This window comes from Falco naumanni, chromosome W (genome assembly GCF_017639655.2).
Source record: "Falco naumanni isolate bFalNau1 chromosome W, bFalNau1.pat, whole genome shotgun sequence".
Classification (NCBI taxonomy): domain Eukaryota; kingdom Metazoa; phylum Chordata; class Aves; order Falconiformes; family Falconidae; genus Falco; species Falco naumanni.
The window spans coordinates 28,599,761-28,621,767 of NC_054079.1; the positions used below are offsets into that span (position 1 = coordinate 28,599,761).

General features: G+C 38.1%; 1 protein-coding gene across 5 annotated transcripts in view; it reads left to right on the forward strand.

The window, feature by feature from the left end:
* Positions 1-22,007, forward strand: part of LOC121080400 (hepatoma-derived growth factor-related protein 2-like) — a 29,909-nt gene that overhangs the window by 2,709 nt on the left and 5,193 nt on the right. For 2 of the 5 annotated variants that reach the window (XM_040578417.1, XM_040578416.1), the window contains exons 2-3: positions 7,814-7,923; positions 13,343-13,461. The gene's annotated coding sequence lies outside the window, so the exon portion shown is untranslated. Of the gene's footprint in view, positions 1-3,315; positions 3,358-7,510; positions 7,691-7,813; positions 7,924-13,135; positions 13,240-13,342; positions 13,462-22,007 lie in introns of those variants that run through there. The other 3 variants (XM_040578419.1, XM_040578418.1, XM_040578421.1) reach the window with 3 other exon arrangements.

Below are 22,007 nucleotides of genomic sequence, written 5' to 3' on the forward strand. Positions count from 1 at the left end.
TTATGCCTGAAATGCCCAGAAAAAGGGATAAAAACGAGTATTTCATAATATTACTGGAAAGCATATCAAAAGATACTTTAAATATTATGTCTGTTCCAGATGTTAGTCATGGGGTAGAGGTGGTCCTAATCTGTATGGGAGGAGTTATGCAGTCATACAACCATGACTGTGGCACACTTAAGGAGCATATGCTGCACTAAACAAAGCTGATGGCTATGCAAATGCAAAGCTCTCTGAATTCCCCTGATAAATCCACGCCTATGTAGCCCTGAAAATGAACTGCAAGATTCAGGGTAAAGCTTTAGAACCTAATCCTGCTCCCTTTGATGTCAAGGGAGAATGTGTCTTTTGCCCTAAACAAATGACTGGGCTCCCATAAATCTAAGGTGTTTGCACAGTCAGTTATTCTGAGACTAATTTCTTGTTCTTTAAAGAATCAGTAATTCAGTAGTTTTAGTGTAACTTTAAAAGGCAGGAATTAGAGATCTCCATGCAGACAGTACTGGTTTTAAAATGTATTTCTCAAGCAATTTTCACAAAAAAATACGTTGTTGTAGGTACCTCTCTTGCTGCTGTTTGCAACTGTGTACTGAGATAAAAAGCTTTCTAGTTATACAGTATGCATGTGTACACTGTTGAAAATACTGGAGGCCTCGTTGCCCTTTTCATTCTGATGTTAATTTCCCTGACAGCTACATGTTGTCATTTAGCTTCATAAATTATGGACAGCATGTAATATTACTGTAAAAACACACCTGACACCAATGTTTTCTTAGCGGTTGCTTGTTGTCATTAAATTTTTTTCTATAGAATGAATGAAAAATGTATTGTGCTTTTCCTTTTTTGTTTCTGTAAGGGCTGGTATAACATAAAGGTGCTTGTCATTTTAAGTTGTTAATGGGATGCACAAACATTGTTATATTTACCTGTTAGTAATTTATAGGTAGTATGTATTTCGGGGCAGAATTTTAAAAAAATGTGATGTCTCGGTAAAATATTTAGAAATTAGCATTATGATGGTGTTGCGACGGAGGGAAGACACAGTCACTCAATATGAGTGATCAGCAGACTTCGTTTATTGTACCTTACAGTCACCTTTTATGCCTTGTTATAATTAGCTCATACATATTACAAAAGTTAAGCTCATTATTGGTTAGTTGCCTAAATACCAAGCCCGCCCCTAGTTTCTCTTCTGTAGTTATCTGTTCCCACCTGCAACATTCTTTTCTCACCGCAATCTTTCTGTTATTGTGTAACAAGAACAGCCAAAGACAGTGTATTTTTGCTTTACTTCAGATAAGCTGAGAGCGATGTGCATTTTTGTCCAGCCAGCTGGACTATGTCTATGTGACCCTTTTCAGCTAGCCAGTTATCCACAATTCCCCCGTTTTTATTTTGGGCGACATAGGCTTGGTTGACCATTTTCAATAACAGCGTTTTAACACAGGAAAATACACAGCCAACTTATAAAATCTCAGTTCAGAAGTATAATTCCTGAAATACTTGAAAAATAAAGTTAGCTTGAAGCTTTAATTTAGATGCTCTTTCTGTTCCAGTGATATAAAAAGTTTAAAAAATTCAAAGGTAATTTTAAAGTTCTGAACATGGACTAATGCAAGCTCAAAACCCAAAAAGAAACCAAACTGATGTTTGACTAGGACTATTTGCAAATATTTTAGTGGAAAATCCCTGACCATTAACAATTTTCTGTCCAAATAACAACTGCCCTTATGCAACCAACCAGTCCATACATTTTCTGAAGAATACCTCATTGATATCAAAGAATTAACAAAGGGGGGAAATTAGTTCTAAGCTATATACATTCATAAGTGGATTTTTCAATAGTTACATACAGATTTACACACTAAGCCATAATGGCTTGTAGGTGATACACACAAGAAGAGTACGTTGCTTATCTGTCTGAATGTCTATGCTAAATTTGACAACTATGCCACAAGCCAAGCCTACATGGGTGCTGTGTGTTATGCACGTTCCTTAACAAACAGAAGTATAATAGACAAATTCCCAAGATCTAGTCCCCAACCTAATTATATTATTTTGTAGCCAATTAAGGAAAATAACACAAATGTGCATATCTACGTGTGCACACACCTTTTAGTTCAGAACCAATCTGTGATAAAAGGCCTTAGCCTTATGGCATCATTGAATCTTAACGAGTGCAGTAATTAAAAATGCAGTCTTATTGTAAGTGCAATTTATGCTGACATTCCCTCAAATGCTACACTCAACTGCCTCAAGTTAAAATAGTAGTATTTGTTAATATGTATTAAAAAATCATTAATTCTCTACAATAGCAGTTGACTTCCATAACACTATGTAAGCAAAAGAGGCTTAAGATGGGTTTTCTGAATACTAACAATTTATTATAGACTGTCTAAACTCAGGTCTTGAAAGATTTCACTCTGCCAGACGTAGAAACACTGTTGCACTCCAGTTGTGATATCCCTTTTCCCAAGTTGTCACATGCACATCTCGCTCAAGCAACATTATTGTTAAAGTTTCTCTCTGCTACATAAAAGCATATTGCACTTGTAGATATAAAAGACAGCACCCTTACTTAGATTATTACCTTATTACCTTGTAACTCTTAGTATACCTTGTATCTCTGATTTCATCACTTCAAAAATTCACCAGAAGCAGATAAAACCACAGCATCAGACTAAACTACACCTTAACTGCCGATTCAAATAAAGGCATTCTCTTCAGATATGCCTAATGCTTACAAATAATTTTGGCTGGTTTTGATCAAAAAACTATTATTACAATAATGATCAAAAATAATAATCCCGTTTGCAAAATGCCTTTAAGCCAGCCTCCTAGTCCCAACCAATTTCCACATTCAGAATACAGCATAAATACAGAATACAGAATAAATTATCTCCATCAAGGCAAAAAGGCTTCTCTTTAAGCACAGAGATGTTTGCTAGTTCAAGGCAGAAACCCATTTCTTGTAGGGGACATCTGAAGCACCTTTTTTTTTTGGTGGGTTTGTAATCAAGTCCGTATTTTTCCTTGAGAAGCTTAAGCTGTTCCTCTTGTTTCAGGAGTGTTTCCAACTCTGATTTGTCGAATAGGTCCATATTTCCCAAAAATATCATACATTTCCTCCGCTGTGATTTTATACGGCAGGTTCCGAATATAAAGGATCCGATTGACCTCTGGGTGCAGCCAGATGTTAGCTCGCTTGGCCGCTTGCATCGCCATGGAGCCGATCGGAGGGGAGGGGGGGGGGCGCCTTGGAGAGAAACAGAGGCTGGGAAGGGGCCTGCCGGGCCGCGCCGCCGCTCGCCGCTGCCGCGGGGGACCCGGATGCTATCCCATACGCTAATAACCCGGGTAATGCCTTGTTACAATCTATGTCCCGAACGCTCCGCTTTTCTAAAAAGCATTTGAGCAAATCGCACGTCGCTTGTCTCTCCACACCTTCGTCAGCGCTGTTGCAGCCTTTGCGAGACTTCGGCGACGCGTGGCCGGCGGGACCCTCTGTAGGTGCTCCCGGGCGCGGGGACTGTGCCCTGCCGCCTCCTGCGCTGCTTTCAGGACCGGTACCCGAATCTCCGTCGAACCGTGGCTCGCAGGTTCAGCCCTCTCTAGGGTCCCTGTTCGGGCGCCATTAGTCGCGACGGAGGGAAGACACAGTCACTCAATATGAGTGATCAGCAGACTTCGTTTATTGTCCCTTACAGTCACCTTTTATGCCTTGTTATAATTAGCTCATACATATTACAAAAGTTAAGCTCATTATTGGTTAGTTGCCTAAATACCAAGCCCGCCCCTAGTTTCTCTTCTGTAGTTATCTGTTCCCACCTGTAACATTCTTTTCCCACCGCGATCTTCCTGTTATTGTGTAACAAGAACAGCCAAGGATAGTGTATTTTTGCTTTACTTCAGATAAGCTGAGAGCGATGTGCATTTTTGTCCAGCCAGCTGGACTATGTCTATGTGACCCTTTTCAGCTAGCCAGTTATCCACATGATGGTATATTTTTAATTTTTAAAAAAATAATTGAAAGTAATTCAGCTTATTATCTGAATGTAATATAGTAATGCAATCATATAGCTATCATCCTAAATTTAAGTATTCAAATGATTGGGAATCTGGTGTTAAGGCTGAACTACAACAGCGTGTAGGAAGAATGTAATGCTGAATGCTGTATGGCAGGTAAGATAAAGTTATGCTCTTTGCATTGACTTTAGTTCAAAGGAGCAAATAATAGCACCATGCAATTAATTCACTACGGAATATTCATCGTGAGAAGTAAGCAACCTGATATCAGATGAGGCCTTCAGTGGTACAGGTAAAATAAATAACTAAGGAAGCCTGCATATTGAGTAGTAAAATATTTGTATAGGTACTTGCTCTAACTTTACAACTTGATGGTGACTACTGATTTTATTTTATTTTTTTTTCTTGGTAAGACAGATGGAGGTTTGTGTTTGTTGGTTTGGGTGTTTTATTCTAATTATTTAGCATAATTTACCAACAAGAATTTCATATGGAATGAAATAATACTATTTCATCTTTTAATTTTTTCTTAAGTGACAAACTTGCACTGTCTCTACTGTGTTAAGAATATGCTTGTTTCTATGAAGAAGGGATATGGATTCTATGGCAAATATGTCTTTTAAAATGTATACTTGTTATATATGGAGGAAAAATATTGAAGACAAAGCTCTAGTATTTTCATTTGAATGTTACAGTCAGTTTTTGATTATGCAAGGCAAAAAAGTTAAAACACAGATAATATATGTAATTTAGATTATAAAATATAATGTATTTTATTGTTATCTATATAACAGAAAAAGAGGTCAGTGATAAAATACTCTGCTGGACAAGTAGATTGTCCCAGTATTGTTATGTTAGGGCTGTAAGAACAGACATAATAACAGTTATTTTTGTAGGGAAGATAAATGATCAGTTATACATTGTCATTGAAAGAAATCTGAAATCTGGCTAAAGATGCTCTTTTCTGTGGATTCACTATTGGTGAACTTCAGAAAGAAAGCAGGTACCATTCCTGCTATAACTTCCTGAACTTCCCACAATTATTTTTTTTCTTTAACCTGAGCCTCATATGACTTTATCCTCTCAAAAGTCTTTTTTTGGACAGGCACTGGGAAAGCAACTTACCATCATGTTTTATAACAGAGATATAGAACTGCATGTCAGTTACATAACAAATCCTGTGCAATTTCATACAAGAGATGTGAGGGCTGCTATGGATTATTTTGAGAGATTACGATAAACACATTCAGGCATTTATTTTTTTTTTTTAACTTTTTAAGGTGTAAAGGTAAATTGATGCAGTTTCATGGGCCAGCAAGTTAATGTGGACATTCATCTTCTGACAAAGGACAGTAATTAAAAATTGGCCTGATAGACTGTTGTATTTGGTGCAAGCTGAAAGCCACACTTGTATGGATTAAAGAAATCCGAGAACATCATATCATGCTTAAAATGCCTTGCCATGCCCTTTTTAACGATCTTGCCAGTAAAAAATGATTTGAGACAGAGAGATGATTATCTAAATCATGTATGTTAAAAGCTTCTTGGGCTTAGGCCTTTAAAAACTGCTTCTTTGAAAGAAAGCAGAACTTTTCCATTCTTCAGATACTGAAGTGTTATCCATATCAGCCAAAAGATTCAATGGCTACATATAAGCTATTAGGTTGAACATGTCTGGGATTGTTCTCTGGCACTGAGATTGGTAACCATACAATGTTTTATGCCTTTATTATTAAACCCTTTTATTCTTCAAAACAGGATAGTCACATGCATCTACTGCCCATTGGGAATGGTTCCTGACTCACACTAACTCCCAAACCGTGCCCAGGAATTGTTTAGGAAAGTACTAGCTGGCATGCTTTTAGCCTGTGCCAAGGTCTGTTCGAACATTTTAATACACAGTTTTTAGACAAATTATTTCCAGTGCCTGTGAATGTTTTACGGTGGTTTCATTTACATTGCATTTTATAGATACACCTAATGCAGTCTCCTTGGAGCAATTAGCCAAAAGGAAGGTAAGAAAGAGAGAACTGTGGTCCTCTACCTAGAGATAAATCACATTCATATTTCCAATTAATTCTTTATTGAAGCAATTAATCACCTATTTTTTTATCCAGAAACCTGACAAAAGAATGTTGATTGGAATTTGGCTATCAAGTTAGATTTTTGTTCATATGAAGATATTTTAGAAAGTCCTTTATGGTGGCTAAAACAGCCTTCTAACTTGCAGCAGATGTCCCTCTTTCTTTTAGACATCCTTATGAAAAAAAATTATAGTGAGAAAAGGAACAGGAAGCATACATTGTGCAATAAAATTAAATAAACACAAGTAACTTTTGCACTCCTTTAAATTATGGCTAACAAATAATGATAATAATTTCTAAAATGTAATTTATTTTAAGATAAAAATGGAAAAGGAGTAAGGATAAATAAAACATCTTATCTCGTTGTTACGGTAACCTGGGATAGTTTCTTTTTCCCCATAGGAGTATGTAGAGTCCCAAGCACATTTTATTTCATTGTCACGGTAACCCAGGATAGTTTGCTTACCCACCCCACCCATCTGCACATACCCCTGCATGGGTGCCAATGAGGGTGGCTAGCTGCAGATCTCAGAATTCAAACACCACCCGCATTACATCAGCTACTTTGCTAATAAGCAAAACAAGTGTCCTGGTTTCAGCTGGGATGGAGTTAATTTTCTTCTTAGTAGCTAGTACAGTGCTGTGTTTTGGCTCTTGGTATATAAACTTGGAGGGTTAGCTGGGGGGGATTGTTGCTCAGGGACTGGCTGGGCATTGGTCCGCAGGTGGTGAGCAGTTGTACTGTGCATTGCTTGTTTTCCTTTCTCCCTTTTCCTTTGCATTTTTTCCTTTCCCCCCCTTTTCCATTATAATTGTTATTATTATTATTGTTGTTCTTACTTTTTTTTGTTCTGTTAAAATTATAAAATTGTTCTTATCTCAACCCTCGAGTTTTACATTCCTTTCTGATTCTCTTCCCCACCCCTCTGGGTGGGGGGGAGTGAGCAAGTGGCTGTGTGATGCTTGGTTGTCAGTTGGGGTTAAACCACGGTAACAAGACATTGCATATGTATGATATGCTAATAAGCACACGTTTTATTATCCACCCCTGAGGTGCTTTTCCTTTGAGCTTCACTTCCTAGTAGGGCTCCACTGCGTAGGGTCCTTATTTGATTAGTGATGGTGTCCCAGGGGCTCCCACAGTGGTAACCATACACTTTCATTAAAGCCAAAGTTTTCAGTTGCTGAGTGTTGTGCCTCATCCCTGAGGGATCTGCACCTGCTTTTTGCTCATAACACCATAACTTTAAAATCAAGTTAAAATGATCTATTTATGAAAAATGTCCTTTTCTGCATCATGATATATTTAAATTCTAGTTTTTTGTAGAGGAATGAAGCTGGGTTAATTAACATTGATAACATACAGTTGTGGGCTGGCTTCAGGGGTGTGTGTGTGAGAGAGAGAGAGAGACCTGGATGAGGAGAGAGAGAAGGAGAAGGCAGCAGAGGCAAGAAGCTGAGGGACTGGCCTGAAGAGTATGAAGAAACGGCATGAACAGTAGATGGACCTTAGAAACCTTGTGGGGGATTGGTGGCTGTGCTGGGGCAAGATGTGCTAACTACTTATTGAAGTTAACCTGGTATGTGATGGTAAAAGCCTTGTTGCAGCTGGCTAGTTTTGAGAGTGCTGCAAAAGTTTTTGATGTTTAAATTTCTTTATTTGTTCTCCCGCTGTTTTAAAATATCTATATGACTTCCCTCAGGTTCCTTAAATGTAATTCATCTTTGAAGAGAAGAACAGCATAGAAAATCTTGTCCTAAGATTTGGAGAAATAACAGGATTAAGCATGAGCAGTTTTCTTAAAGGTTATAGGTAAGCGGAAATTGTTTACAAATCTTGACTATAATGAAAGAACACTAGCATGCACAGTGTTGTTAATTTATAGTTTTTAGTTACTATTGAACATTTTGTAGGTTTGCCAACTTTATCTACTGTATTCCCAGTAAAGATTGCATTCCAGTGCAAGTACTGATATGAAAGACAATATAGTCACTCTCTTAAGGAGGCTGTAATATGTATACCTGTGCTTTTGGTAGTATGTTTTCCATGCAGAGTTCAATGTATTAAGATGGTCTCTTAGCCATGTTAGATAAAACATATTACAGCTAATTATCATAGACAGTGCTTCTTAAAATTGCTAAAAAATTAAAATTGCTTAAAAGTAGTTAAACTTTCTGGAACAAGAACAGCCTCCACGAGAACATGGGTACATGTCACCACCCAAAAAAAAGGCACATATGGGCAGCACATATTTTATTGAATATTTTGAAGTTAGATGTGTGAGAAAAAAAAACCCAAAATGCCATAGGAACAGATGCAGAGAAGACACAGAAACTCATACACAGGTCTGAGCAATCACTGGGAGCATAGCTCTAAGGAAAATGGAGCAAGAAAGATTCAAGATGACTGTCAAGCAAAAAGGACTTGAGACTGAGTGAAATTTTCCCATGGTTTCAGAGGAAAAGAATGTATGCACAATCATTAGAAATAGAGTGCATCAAAATATCTGATGCCATCATATATTTTTTTCTGACAGAGGCAATCCACTAGCCATTCAAGTCAAAGCACATAAGAATACGTTTCCATTTTTAAAGACAGTTGCCTTCTAAATAGGTCCATAAATTACAATAACCTGGCAGCACTCAAAATATGAATTTTCCTGACAGGATAATATATGCATATGCCCCTTAAAATATTTTTTTATACTTTCATTTGCTAGAGTTTCCTGAAGTTACTCGTTACTTTCATACCTTCCATGGTTCCACTGCTGTTTCCCCTCATTTCCAGACTACACTAGTGATTGCTCTCTTCTGGTCAAAGCACTTGTTTCTCTTGCATTTTCTTGGGTAATATTTATATTTTCTCTGCCATTAGACTGTGTTTTCCCTAATGTTTTAGATTGTTTCCTTCTCACTTGCTTCCAAATATAGAGGCAGCATATAAAAGCCCTTACTTGCCTTCTTTTCCTATTTTGACTGTTCTTCATTGGCAAAAATAATCCAAAATAAAAATCTCTACCTGTTCCTCTTAAAGAATCCACTGGCTTAAAAAAGGTTCTCTCTATAAGCAATGATCTTGCTGTTTTATTTTTTCTTGTAATAATGTTTACAAACTAGTCAAATGCCCATAGAGGCAAAAGAATAATTTATTATGTCTTTGAGTAGGTGTTATGCTGACTGACTGGATACCAAGCAAAAATGGATTCCAAATCAAATATAAAAATAAATTTAGTTTATTATATTACAATATAATAAAGGAAGATAGTATGCAATATGATAAAAGGAAACAGTACTAGTTATTATGCACAATATGATAGAAGAGAAATATGAGCAAAGCATCACATCCTTACTGCAAAGCATTACAGCGATTAAGAAAAGGATACATGGCCAATTACCACCTTAATAACATCATCCTGGCCCCCACTTTGGCTGGGAAGCCCCGTTGCAGCCAGTGTCAGGAGTCTCTTGGTAACTGGGAAGTTCCTATATGGTGCGTCCACCTGTAGATGAGGGCTTCTGGCCCAGTCCTGGAGCTTGCCCGCCTTTATACTCAGCAAAAAAAAAACCAACCCAGCTCACATACCTAGCGTTTGCAAACTTTTAAGTTTAGGCTAAGTGCAGGTGTACACTATCTCATGATCCATAAGGTCCACACACATCAGGGACATTGGCCAGACATCCAAGCGTGGTTGAGTTACTGTCATGACACAGCTGCACACAGTTGTTTTTTTTGTCTGGATGGTCCTGCTCACATCCTGCCTGTTCAGGGGGCTTAGGACAAGCACCACCTGTTGGATCCATTAAATGCGATTTATAGTTGCCCTTGAGCTCCTTGAGCTCACTGTCCAAGTTAAACAATTCCTAATTAAATACATGATCAAAGACTTTTTCATAAGCAGTAATCAATCATTATTTAATAAACTTTCATCACAAAAGGTGAATGTAAAATTTGTTTTGGTGGATATCCTATTTTAATACTATAGAAAAGGTATTTGTGTTGAATAACATTTGGATAAAAAAGTCAGTTAAATAAGGAATACTCTTGGTAAAGAGATTAATTGTAAAACCCATGCTATAAAATTGATGTTTAAAATATAGTATACCATAAGAAATACTTATATGAAAATATTGTTTCAGAAAAATTGTTATATATGTGCAGACTTGAAAATATGATCTTTCAATTTGCAGTTTTTTCACAGCTAGTTTCAGAAACTTCATTTAGACTATAGAGTGTAAATGTTTCATTTCTTTTTTTTAATTTAAAATATAAATGTGCTGTGTTTATGACTGACTGTTAAGAGCTTAGCATATTACTTATGCTATGAAAACTTGGATGTTTCCATGTAATCTTCAGAAGTACTAAAGTTGACTGTCTAGTCTAGGGGCATGTTGAGTTGTACAGGCTATGTATTTTGATGTTAACCTCATCTGAGTTTTCATTAATAATGCAGTTTCATGAAAAATTGGTCATCTAAACAAGTACTAATAGAAGTTTGGGGATTTTGTTTTGCTTTTAAAATCTAGATTTATAAAGGTAAATGTAGCTTTTTCTAGTCCATTTAAATTTTGAATGCAAGGCATTGGTCTTTATTTTACAGTTAGTCACATCATAATCTTATAGTCCCCTTATTTTCTAAATCTTCTCATTAATACCAGCTAGAGCTTGAAAAGAGAAAAATGCTTAGTGTTCCTATATTGTTGATGATTAACTCAAAAATATAACATGGTCTATAGGGGCAGGAGTGTCACATATTTTATAGCCTGTGAGTCTTTGTTTCATTATCATGAACATTGTGTTACACAGCACTCTGATAACCTTCATAGTGTTATGAAGTTAGTATAAAACTGCATAACTGTTGAACATTCACAATCTGTCAAACTGATTATCCTTAGCAGTTAGTTACATCTTTTTTCCTCCTTCTCACTCCTTTAATAATCTTCCCTCCCAACAATAAAAACAAATGTGTATTTTTAAATGAAGATTTTTCTTACAAGGCCTTGTAACAGCTTTGCCCTCTTCTAAAAGCAGTTCAGAGATGTCTATATGCCTTATTTATGGCTGATGCTCTTCACATGTAATAAATATAATTTCTCTGATTCCCCAAAATTTCATTTGAAATGCTATATACTGATGCCAAACTGCCTGAAATCAAAAATTTCACATGTAATTTCAGGGAAGTTATAGACCTGTAATAATCAGGCTATAGAAATACAACTACATGTTTCAGTAGCTGTAGAATAATAACTAATTATTGCCTTTAGGAATGTTTTCTTTTCATCTGCAAAAATTTAAAGGACAAATTCTTACAACCATGTATGTGCCAAGCAAAAAGTTGTGGTACTATTAATCTAATAGGTTTCATCCAGCATACATACTTCCCTTTGGCTGCAAAAGCATATGGCAACTTTTCGTTATTAAATACTATGTTTGGTTATTTGTTAATGTAGAGCTCAAGAAAGGTTCAGGATTGCTTAGTGCACTGAAGTCCTTATTTATCCACAAAAAAAAAAAAAACCACAAATAGTGCCAGAACAATGATTAATGCAGACTTCCTGGTGATGTTTCACTGGTGTGCCCCAGAGGGATCACCGTTGTTATAATGTAGTTCAATCTCTTCTTTCTCTTTAGTATATGGAGTCTCCATACATACCATGTTATCACAGTATTATTGCTTATACTACTCAGCTGGTACTTAGGTGTAATTGGGTAGTCAATAAATGTTCTTATTAATTATATAGAAGAAAATATCACATTAAAAATATAATTGGACTTTCCAAAGACAATACCCCTCCTATTCACCTCATTTTATGCTCCTAATTTGTTTATTCTGTGTGGTTTTGGTTTGCTTTTAAGTTTCAGAGTTTCTCAGAGGAAGTGAGACTGGCATTTTAAAGTTGCCTGGGAAGCACTGCACATGCTTATGATTCTACAGAAATATTTTTAGTATGATGGAAAGCTCTCATGTTTATCACTGATAGCTGCTCCTACACCAGCTACTTCATGAACATTTTAAGTGCCCTCAGTTTCTTGTCATCTAGGTGCAGATCAAAGAACCCAGTTCCTCACTTTCTTGAGAAATTTTTATTATGGGCCTCTAAATCAAAGACACCACAGTATAATCACTTAATAGCAAAAAGTATTTTTTGTATACACGGACATTTTAAATTATTCTTAAAGAACACAATATATCAAATACTCCAATACATTAGTGTAATCAGATGCCTGGAGAAGTACTCAATGGCTGAGCATGTTCCTGAGAACTGCCTGTGGTGGGTCTCACCCAGCCTCCGGTTCTTAAAACACTTTGTATGAAATCTGGTCGAGTTACTTGCATTTATGCTCAGGACTTCCGTTAGCCAAGCCTATTTGTTACACCTACTGAGCAGATTTTGGCTCAGTACGTCAGATTATGACTGAAGAAGTCACTGGACTCTTAACTGAGCGGCAGCCCGGGCTGACCCCGTGGTGGCCGCTGCCTGCGCCTTTGTCACTCCAAACCCCACCTCCCATCGCTGCTTCCCTGCTCTCCCTTTTTTCTCTCCTCCCAGTCCTGCTCAGATAAATGAGACTGTTATGAGCAGCCACAGCGCCAGTGAGGAGGGAAACGCTGGTGATGCTGGAAGGAGAAATAAAAGTGGATCTAAAAGCTCCTAAAACACCCAGCCAACCCCAAACACGCTACCGGAGTGCCACCTCGCCTCCTCCCTCAAACCAGGCGCCTGAGTGGAACTTGCCCACGCAGGAGAAAGGAGAGAGGTGCCCTCAAGATTTTACCTCAGGTTCACCTCTTTTAATTCATAGATCTCCTCCTCATGCTTTATAATGACTGTTTATCGCTCTCCTTTTGAAATTTTATCTTTAATTTTATAGCGAATAATTAATAGCATGGAAGTAGATTTCCCCCTCTCCAGGTAATGGAACAGTCCGCTGGGTTCCTCGGCACCGACACTTAACTTTTAATTCCTTTTCTGCCAAATCCCAACCCTCCCTTGTAGAAGGTTCTTTCTTTCAGAGACTTGGATCCTGCCTCAAGCTCTGTCACACTTAAACATCACAGACAGGTCAAGGTTGTAAGAACTGTCTCATATGGGCAGTGTAAAAACTCAAGATGGACTTAAATGCCATCAGGTAAAGTCATCCATTGTGTTTTCTTCTTAATAAGTGTTGTGGAGATATGTATCAATGCTTAAGTATTGATTGGGTGAACGGATTTTTTTCTTTCTTTTTAAAGTTTTGAAGTGGAAAACTTTGTTGACCCTGTGGCATACCTGCCACCCCAGATCAGCAATCTCCTCATCCCTTGAGGACATACGTTGCCCTCGGTCAGCAGAAAACATTTGCTCCTCTCAGGTGGGTTAAGTCACCTCTCAGAAACGTGTTTTTTTTTCCTCTTGAGCAATAACTGGAGACATGGATGTGTCCTGACCTGAGAGCTGGGGTCCTAACCTCCATTTCTCAATTTAAGCACTTAAGTGTATGGTAAGATGTTATAGGTTTTGATATACGGTCTTTCTCAGTTAGAATTGCAGAGGAATTAAAGAAAACTGTAGTAAATGTACTTACTTTTTAAAATAATATAATGTGAGGGGTCATTTAGATAAAAAATTCTGTTTCTTCAACTAATCCTCCATTTCTCTATTCCTGCTTCCCCTCAACTTCAAGTGGTAGTTCAATCCCTCAGAAAACTTCAGTTATTCTAAATAAGACATATAAAAAAATTATCAACTTTTCAGTTCTCAGCCTCTTCAGTTTATTTGCTGTACTGAACTCTAAAAACCCTGTTTCCCTTCCTCAGATTGTCTCCTGGGTTCATAGCACTGGAGATCTGTAATTTTCCCTGACCTTAATGGCTGCAATTAAATGTTTCTCTTTCAGTATTTTCCCTCTCTGACATCTTTGCTGGAACAAGGTTCCTTCTTTGGACCACTCTTTTTCTTCCCATTCTCTTTTGTTCTCTAATTCCTAAAGGATACTGTTCTGAACCATACTGAACTGTACAGTAAGAGACATTTACATTTTGTAGGAAGAAAGGGAGGTATATAGCTTAAAGTAAATGCAGAAGAAAACTGTTACTTTTACTCCAAGTTATTAAGGTTATTAGGCATGTCTTGGTAGCAGGGAACATGTGGAAAGAGTTCTGGTAGAAGTTCTGCAAGAAGTTTGTGTCACCTGTGCTAGTGCAGGAGAGCTTTTTCTAGAAGCCTCTTAAGTTGTATGAGTAGATGTATGAATTGCAGTTCTTAGAGTGCTTAAGGCCATGCAAGGTGAGTTACTTCTACTGGTGTCTGACAATTCATGAATGCTGGTATTACATTTCCTATAACAAACTAGGCATTAGAATATTTAAATTTATTACAGCTGTATAACTTCTTGTCTGAAAAGTGTTTTGCACATTTGGTTTATATTTCAACATTAGGCCTAGTTTTCTAATCTAGAAAGCACACATGGTATACAATTGCAAACACAACCCTTAAAAGTAAAAAGAGAAAGAAACCATTTTGCAAAATAACAATAAATTGCAAGATTTTGTTTAATACAACACATATAAGAAATGTCTACTTTTGCTTAGAGAACTTGTGCAAGTTTTAAATAAAAGGGTAAACAAGGGTACTGTATTTACTCAGTAAATTTTGTTGTTTGGTTCTCTTCAGTCAAATGTAGAGCTTTCCTTTTCATATGAGGAAGTGTTGGGAGCACTGGGGACTTTTGAAGTTCTGGTTGATTCCATTGACCTCCTGTTCTCCTCTCCAGTTAGACTCCAGAAAGGACTTCTTTTCTCTCACACTACAGCCTCACAGATGGCTATGATTCGGTGGGGTGGGTGGGGTGTGGGGGTGGGGTGTGTGTGTGTGTGTGTGTGTGTGGGGGTTGTGTGGGGGTGTGTCGGGGTTGTGGGTGTGTATGGGGGGTGGGGTGTGTGGGGGTGAGTGGGGGGTGTGGGGGTGTGGGTGGGTGGGAGTGTGGGGGGGGTGTGAGAGAGAGAGAGAAAATCTACAGCTTGTTTTTCTTCCTTCAGAAATAAACATGACAATAATATAAAACCAGTCTTTCAGAACACCCATAAACCTTTTCTTGTAAAAGGTACCTTGGCCACCTTTGGCCTTGGTTGATATTTAAGGTTGCAAAAAAGCATTGGTATGGACAGTGCTTTAAACTGAATTCCCCTCATGGCATCTGTCAGCTTCTGCCTAGTTTTCATGTCAATAAATTCAGTGTTAGGATTATATTTACAAGAAATTTAGGTATGGAAATACATAGCTAGGTCAGAAAAGTAACTCTAAACTCTATATTGACACATGAAGAGAGAAATGACACCCTTTAATAGTTTAAATCTAGTTTGGAAGCACATACACTAAAATATCCTAGCCCATGTAAAATTTTCTGAATTATTACCATGTCCCTCTAATGTATCTGAAAATATCAATAAATCTTTTAAATTTTAGCCCTATTTGATATAAAATTTGTCCTGACATCCATTTTTTTCTTTACCACTTTGTTAGAGTTATTGCTTTAAAGCTGCAAAAAGGGAAATAAGTGTTACAAATCTTCCTCTGTTCTTTGAATTTTTATCCCAAAGACATGTTTTTCCATAGTGTCTTACTCTTGTCCTTGTTTCAGGGGTTGAGCAAATTATGTCCAGTTGTTTTATTTCCCTAAAATAATCATGCCAGTTTTGTGGCTTGTTATTTTACAAGAAACCTCAATTATTTGTTGTAAATGTTTACTCTCAATAATAGCTAGGGAAGTTTCTAATTTTTAATCTCCATGCGTGGAATTTATGGCATTCAAAAATACTCTGCTTCTGTCCAAAATGGTAAGAGGTTAAAAAAGGTGATGTACTCAGAGCTGTTGGGCTGGATTTTTTTAACATCTCTGATCTAACGTTCAGTTTAGTCTCCTATCTGAGAGTTATCTGATGTCAGGATATCAAGATTCAGATAAAGCAGGTAATGTGAAATCCATCAGTTAGGGCATTCTGTCAAGAACCTGATTTCATACTCATGAAGTTCAGATAAGTTATGTGCACGTCTGTGGAAAGACAGGAACTGTGCATATTTCCAAGCACTGTTCACAGGAGCAGAGTCAATAGAAGGTAATCGCTCCAACTGCCAGCCCACAGCCACTGCACGGCCCTCCAGCACTTCCTGTTTCTTTCCCACTAGATGGTGATAGAGGAAAAGCTCCGGCTTCCCTATTTGAGGGACAGCAGGTTAATCTCTGGGCTAGCAAAAAGCAATACACTCAACTCATGCATGGTCTCTTAGATGTAAGCGGACAGTTAAAAATACTTTCAAACAAATTTATTTCCTGTTTTGAGGAAGTGCAGTCTATGATGAGATTATAAAGAAGGATGAGCTTGCTCAAGAGAGAGGAGGTATTTGAGTCTGAATAATAAAATAATGTGTAGATATGTGTGGTGATAATACTAATGTGCAAAACTTATTAGGACACTTTGGAGGAAGATATATTTTAGAAATTTGACATTCTAAATGGCATCAATCATAATCTTTTGCCTAACTAAAAAATAATGGTTTAATTCAGCACAGCGATCTATCAATCCATACAGCATGAATGATTGTGTGGAAGGGCCTTAGTTATGTCAGAGAGAGCAGTGTGTGGAACTGCTTGTTGTACGTGGACTTAGGTATGTAAAGACAGAAGCAGAAACTGAAGCTATGAATATATTTAGAAAGACAGGTATTTATAACAAAAAATGCATGGTATAAACATTAGGAAGCTGGATGTTACAGAGCTGTGAGAAAGTAATGGTACATATGGAAAGTAACTGGTAGCAATTCAAAGCCTCACGCTTCTTTCTCACATGTGGAACTTCAGTTTCTTTAAAATAGACAAAAATCCTCTTCACTTGAGCAGTTTTAGAAGTGTAGGCTGCATATAAAAGATTTACTCCACAGCTCTTATTCCCCAGTAGTTTTCCTCCTTCCTCTGATCCTCTACATGTTATCTACATGCTTACTATCAAGGCCTGGTACTTCTAAAAGGCTGTTGGTTATCTGAGGTGCAGGCTACACCCATAAAAATATAATATGGTATATAGGAGCATCGAATAATAAAATTAGTTTGGAAAGCTTGGGTTTTGGGCCAGAAAGATAATCTTGCATCTAAGTAGAGGAGAAATCTTTAAATACAGGCTGAAATTTGGAACTTATCCTAGTCAAAAGGCACTTTCACCATGGTTGTCTTCTGAGACAAGGATATAATTCTTAACATTTTCTGAAAAAATAAATCTGAGAAATTTTATAAGCCACGGGCAAAAACATCTGAGATGTTACTCTGCAGTAGTTCAGTGTCTCTAAAATAGGGAGTCAGGTTTTATTCCTACTTTGATTTGCTCTGGTTGAAAAAGAAATCTGAATCCTGTCAACCAAATGATGGAGACGTTAATTTCCCTTTCTATCTCATAAGGCCTCATGAATAGCTAATATTTATGCTGTTACATCTGTGGTTTATATAATATTTCTGTTTATAATATTGTTTGTAACAATATATACTAAATTTGTAAAATAGTTTAAGCTTGAACTGAATATTTTAATAATTAAACAATAGGTAACGCTAAATTCAACATGCCATGCAACTAAAAAAAATTAAAAGTGGAGAGAAAACTAGAATTAACTATATGCCACAAAGTTACTATTTTTGTGGTATTGTAATCACTTAAAATTAGGTTATCTGAAAGATTTGTTTAGAAAGTAGAACAGACTTTATAATATCTTAGTTTTCATTATCTTGCCTACAGAAAAATTAAAAACATCTGAAAAGGTTCTACAGAAATGTTTACACTTTCATCATACTGTTATCTGAAAATCAGTGCATTTATAATTTCAGAATTGGGCATACACACAGAATTACTGCTATTTTAATTAATGTTTTCTATGGATAACACTTTATCTGTGATTCTAACCCAGACTGTAAAAGGTTCATTAATTATTAGTAAGTTAGAAGTTTATATGGAGAGGCTAAATTAATTGCTCAGAGTTGATAACTAATCAAACAATAGCTTTACTCCCTGCACTGGAAAATTTAAACTGGGCTTTGCAGTTCCTTGTCAGCATCTAGTTTTTTCTGAAATATTAGCAATTGTTGAAAACATCTTGGTACAAGTTGTTGCTATCAGAAATAGGCAGGAAGTGAGACACTTTAGGAACAAAGAGATTTGCCAGTATGGATTGTTTTATGTTTATTAACATCAGGTACCAACAGATCCTGTCTGAACCTTACCAGTTCAGACCACCCTTTTGACTTCCTTGAGGAGGTGCCTTGATGTTATCCTTCATCCCATCCTACCATATCTCTTATGATTGTAAATATGTTCTCTTCACAACTTTGACAACTATTACCTCATTTTTACAGGCAGTAAAATGCCTTTTTCTAGAGAAATCTATAAACATTTATTAGTATTGCCCTGAGCAGGACCAGATGACATGGTGATAACACCTGCATCCTTCCTCCACTGTTAGAAACACCAATAGAGCTGCATTAGTGGAAGGAAAACAACAAACAAACAAAAAAATCCCATACAGACATTTATTTAAGGTTGTGGCATATATTTACTGGAATTTCTATGTACAATTTCATTTCCCCTCTTACCTTGACTGATAGCTACTGATGTCAGCTACTGCAGAATGGTCCTGTCCACCTTCTTACTCTGGGAACAGGTATATTTTTAGCACATTTTTCTAATGCCCTACTTAGTTCCCACAGTCGTTTCTGTTTCTAATCCAAAGGTTTTTTTCATTTTTACAATATGCTATAGTCTTTCATTTGAGAAATAGTAATTCAAGAAACTGCTATGCTGCGGGCATTTCGGGCGAGCGGGAGTCAGATTCAAATACTCATGGAGTTCAAGATCTGATCCGTTTATTGTACAAACCAGGTACACTTTTATAAGGCATTCGGTAAGCATGTGATAATATGATTGGCTATCTTACAAGCGTATAATAATATGATTGGTTAACAATTGCTTATTGGCAAGAGTTCTGTTTCTGCTCATTCTGGCACGTAGGCTCTTTTCTGCCCTTTCCCAGCTCCTCTTATCGCATCCTGCTGGCCCTGGTTTTGTGCAAGCATCTGCAATTTGTTCCTCCCTCTTCATTCCACTGTTCTGGTCGTGACCTCGTCTTATTTCTTCAGTATTTTTCCACTTGCTTCAAAGTTCAGTATAATCATTCAATACAGCAAGAGCCCCAACACCTCCCCCTTTCTTTTTAAATACAGCATTAATACTGCGTTCCACACAGCTCTGAAAACATTGTAAAAGGCAAGGCACTAAAAGTAACAAAAGAATAACAAACAACAATATAGACAGACCTTGTTTCAGTAAATCCCTCAACCACCCTCCAATGCCCAAAGAAGCAAACCACGCATCTATACCTGAAGAACCTTCTTTAACTTGATGTATACGATCTCTTAACTCCTCCAGCTGTCGGTGGATACTTCGTCCCATTTTCCCTCTCTCCTCAGAAACAACATTAATTGCAGGAGAGTGTTATAATCTAACGTTCCTCCCTCCTGAGGCCATTTCGCATCACTCCCCAATTTATACAAAGGCCACCACTGATTACAATATTTAATCCATTTCCTTCTATTTTCGGTACCACCATGTCCTACGATATCACTCCAATGTTTTAATATACAACCCAAGGGCGATTTTTCACAGGGCTTACTCCTTCCATTTCCCATTTTACAATTTTAATTACTTTTTCTCCGGTCGCCTTAGCCACCCAAGGTCAGAAACGCGGATAGAGCTCCTTGCTCATATTGCACTCAAACGCATGTCTCAAGCACTCTTGCACTCACACTCAGTCAAAATAATTAAGCTATACATTGAAAATCAAAATGCGCATCTCAATCACACCATTCACACTCTCCGGGCAGCCCTCAGTCACACAAGCAGTATGTTATACGGTACCGTGCACTTATGTACAACTTTTAGGAACACTGACAGTTCACAAAGTATGCATTTCAATGAACAATTGCCAAAAAACAAACAACAAACAAAAAAACCCCCACATTTTTCCTGGTCTTAAGCAGAGTGTTAAGTTTTCCGCTATTTGCCACGAATTACCAGAATATTATTATTTTTCAACATACATTTCATAACTCCAAGTTTTGAACATGTAACAAGACAACACATAGAACAAACAAGACACAGAGCGCTATTTCAGTTATTACATTCTAGGAATTCCCCAATTGTTAAGACAACCTAAAGGAAGTTTTTAGCTTCCCCCCCCCTTTTTTTTTTTTTTTTTTTTTCTTTTTTTTTTCTTTTTTTTTTTTTTTTCCTCCTGGGGACTGCGCTGCACGCCGGACGTCTCTGTGCGTCTCACCAGCCGCCCCGTTACTAAACATACCGTTTTATCCGCGGATCCAGGGGTTCTCTTCTGCTCCCGGGTGAACAGCTGAGAAGAGGAGGCTCCTCCGAGGAAATCTCCCGGGGCGCGCCTAGGAGCGTCCGCTCCGCAGCTGGTCCCTCAGCCGAGCAGAAATCCTCCTGCCTGCCTCGCCAAAACTGACGTGCGGAATTTGACTCTATAACTCGAAAGTTATAAAGTAGGTATGTTTATTGCGCGCAGATGCACGGGGGATCGCTCCTCCACAAGCGTGCATGCCCGAAGTGACGAACCATCCCACATTTATACAATGAAACAAATGAATATTCAATTAACGCCTATACATATTCGTTACCTAAACCCCGCTTCGTATGTTAATTAGCTTATCAGTCCGTTTCCTGGAATGTGGTGGTCTTGCAGGTTTGTAGGTGATTCATGTTCTTGTGACCATCCGATCTTCTCCAGCAAGGAAACTTAGCACTCCCTCCCTCTAGATAGCATTGAAATATCTCTCATCCTTTTCTCATTCTTTTTTTTTTTTTTTTTTTTTTTTTTAAATAGCCCCTTTTGTTAGAGGAAGAAGGGCAGGCGTCTCCCCAAAACTGTACTTGTCTCCTCAGAGCTGTGTGCCTATGTGACCAGACACCGCACCCATGACTAGTCACCATACCCACATTCCTTGAGCAGACATATACAATCACAGTCGATGTCCATTGTCCCCATTTCACACTATTTCTCCATATCAAAATTACTTTATGTTATTTAGGAGCTGGTGGAGCTGTGCCGTTCCCACCCCAGCAGTTTTACATCCAGTACTCGCAATTGCCGGTATTAATGTCTGTCTGCCGCTTGCCGTTTGTTCCTTATCAGGACACCAGGGTGGTAATTCATCATCTAATCCCCACGCTATTCGTTCAGCAGTAGTCATTACTGGATAAGCTTTAGATGTATAATCGGGGGGACTTTCACACGGAGGTTGCCCCTCTGGCTCTTCCTCCGACTGAGCAGTAGGATCGCCGGGAGGCCGCACTGCAGCTTTAACAGCTGCAGCGACTTGCGCCTCGCCGTGTAACTGCGCGACCATACCCCGTACAGCCCGATACGTGCGAGCCAAAGTCTTTACCCCCTTAGTCCCGACTTGCACAGATTCCCACAAGTCCTCTCCCACTTTCTTCCATGTTTCATTATTGTATACATCTTGCGTAGAAGCAAGGTAACCACGGCGGCGACTCCAACATAGCAGATCAATTACTGCCTGCCGTGAGACTGGCGTTTCAGTTTTCTCTGCCAGTTTCATCAAACTGTCTACGATTGTTTTTTCCACCACTGATGCAGTGATCCCCATCCTGCTTGTTTCCTGACTCACCGGTCAGCCGTGCACGTTCCGCCTTTCTTCGGGCGCCCAGCTCTCTCTCCGCTGGCAGCAGGATCCTCGCCGGCTCCGCAGCTTGTAACACGATCCTTAATGAATCCTCCTGACTTTTTGACCGATCCTGTCGACCCTCACCGGATCACGTCGGGGTCACCAGATGCTGCGGGCATTTC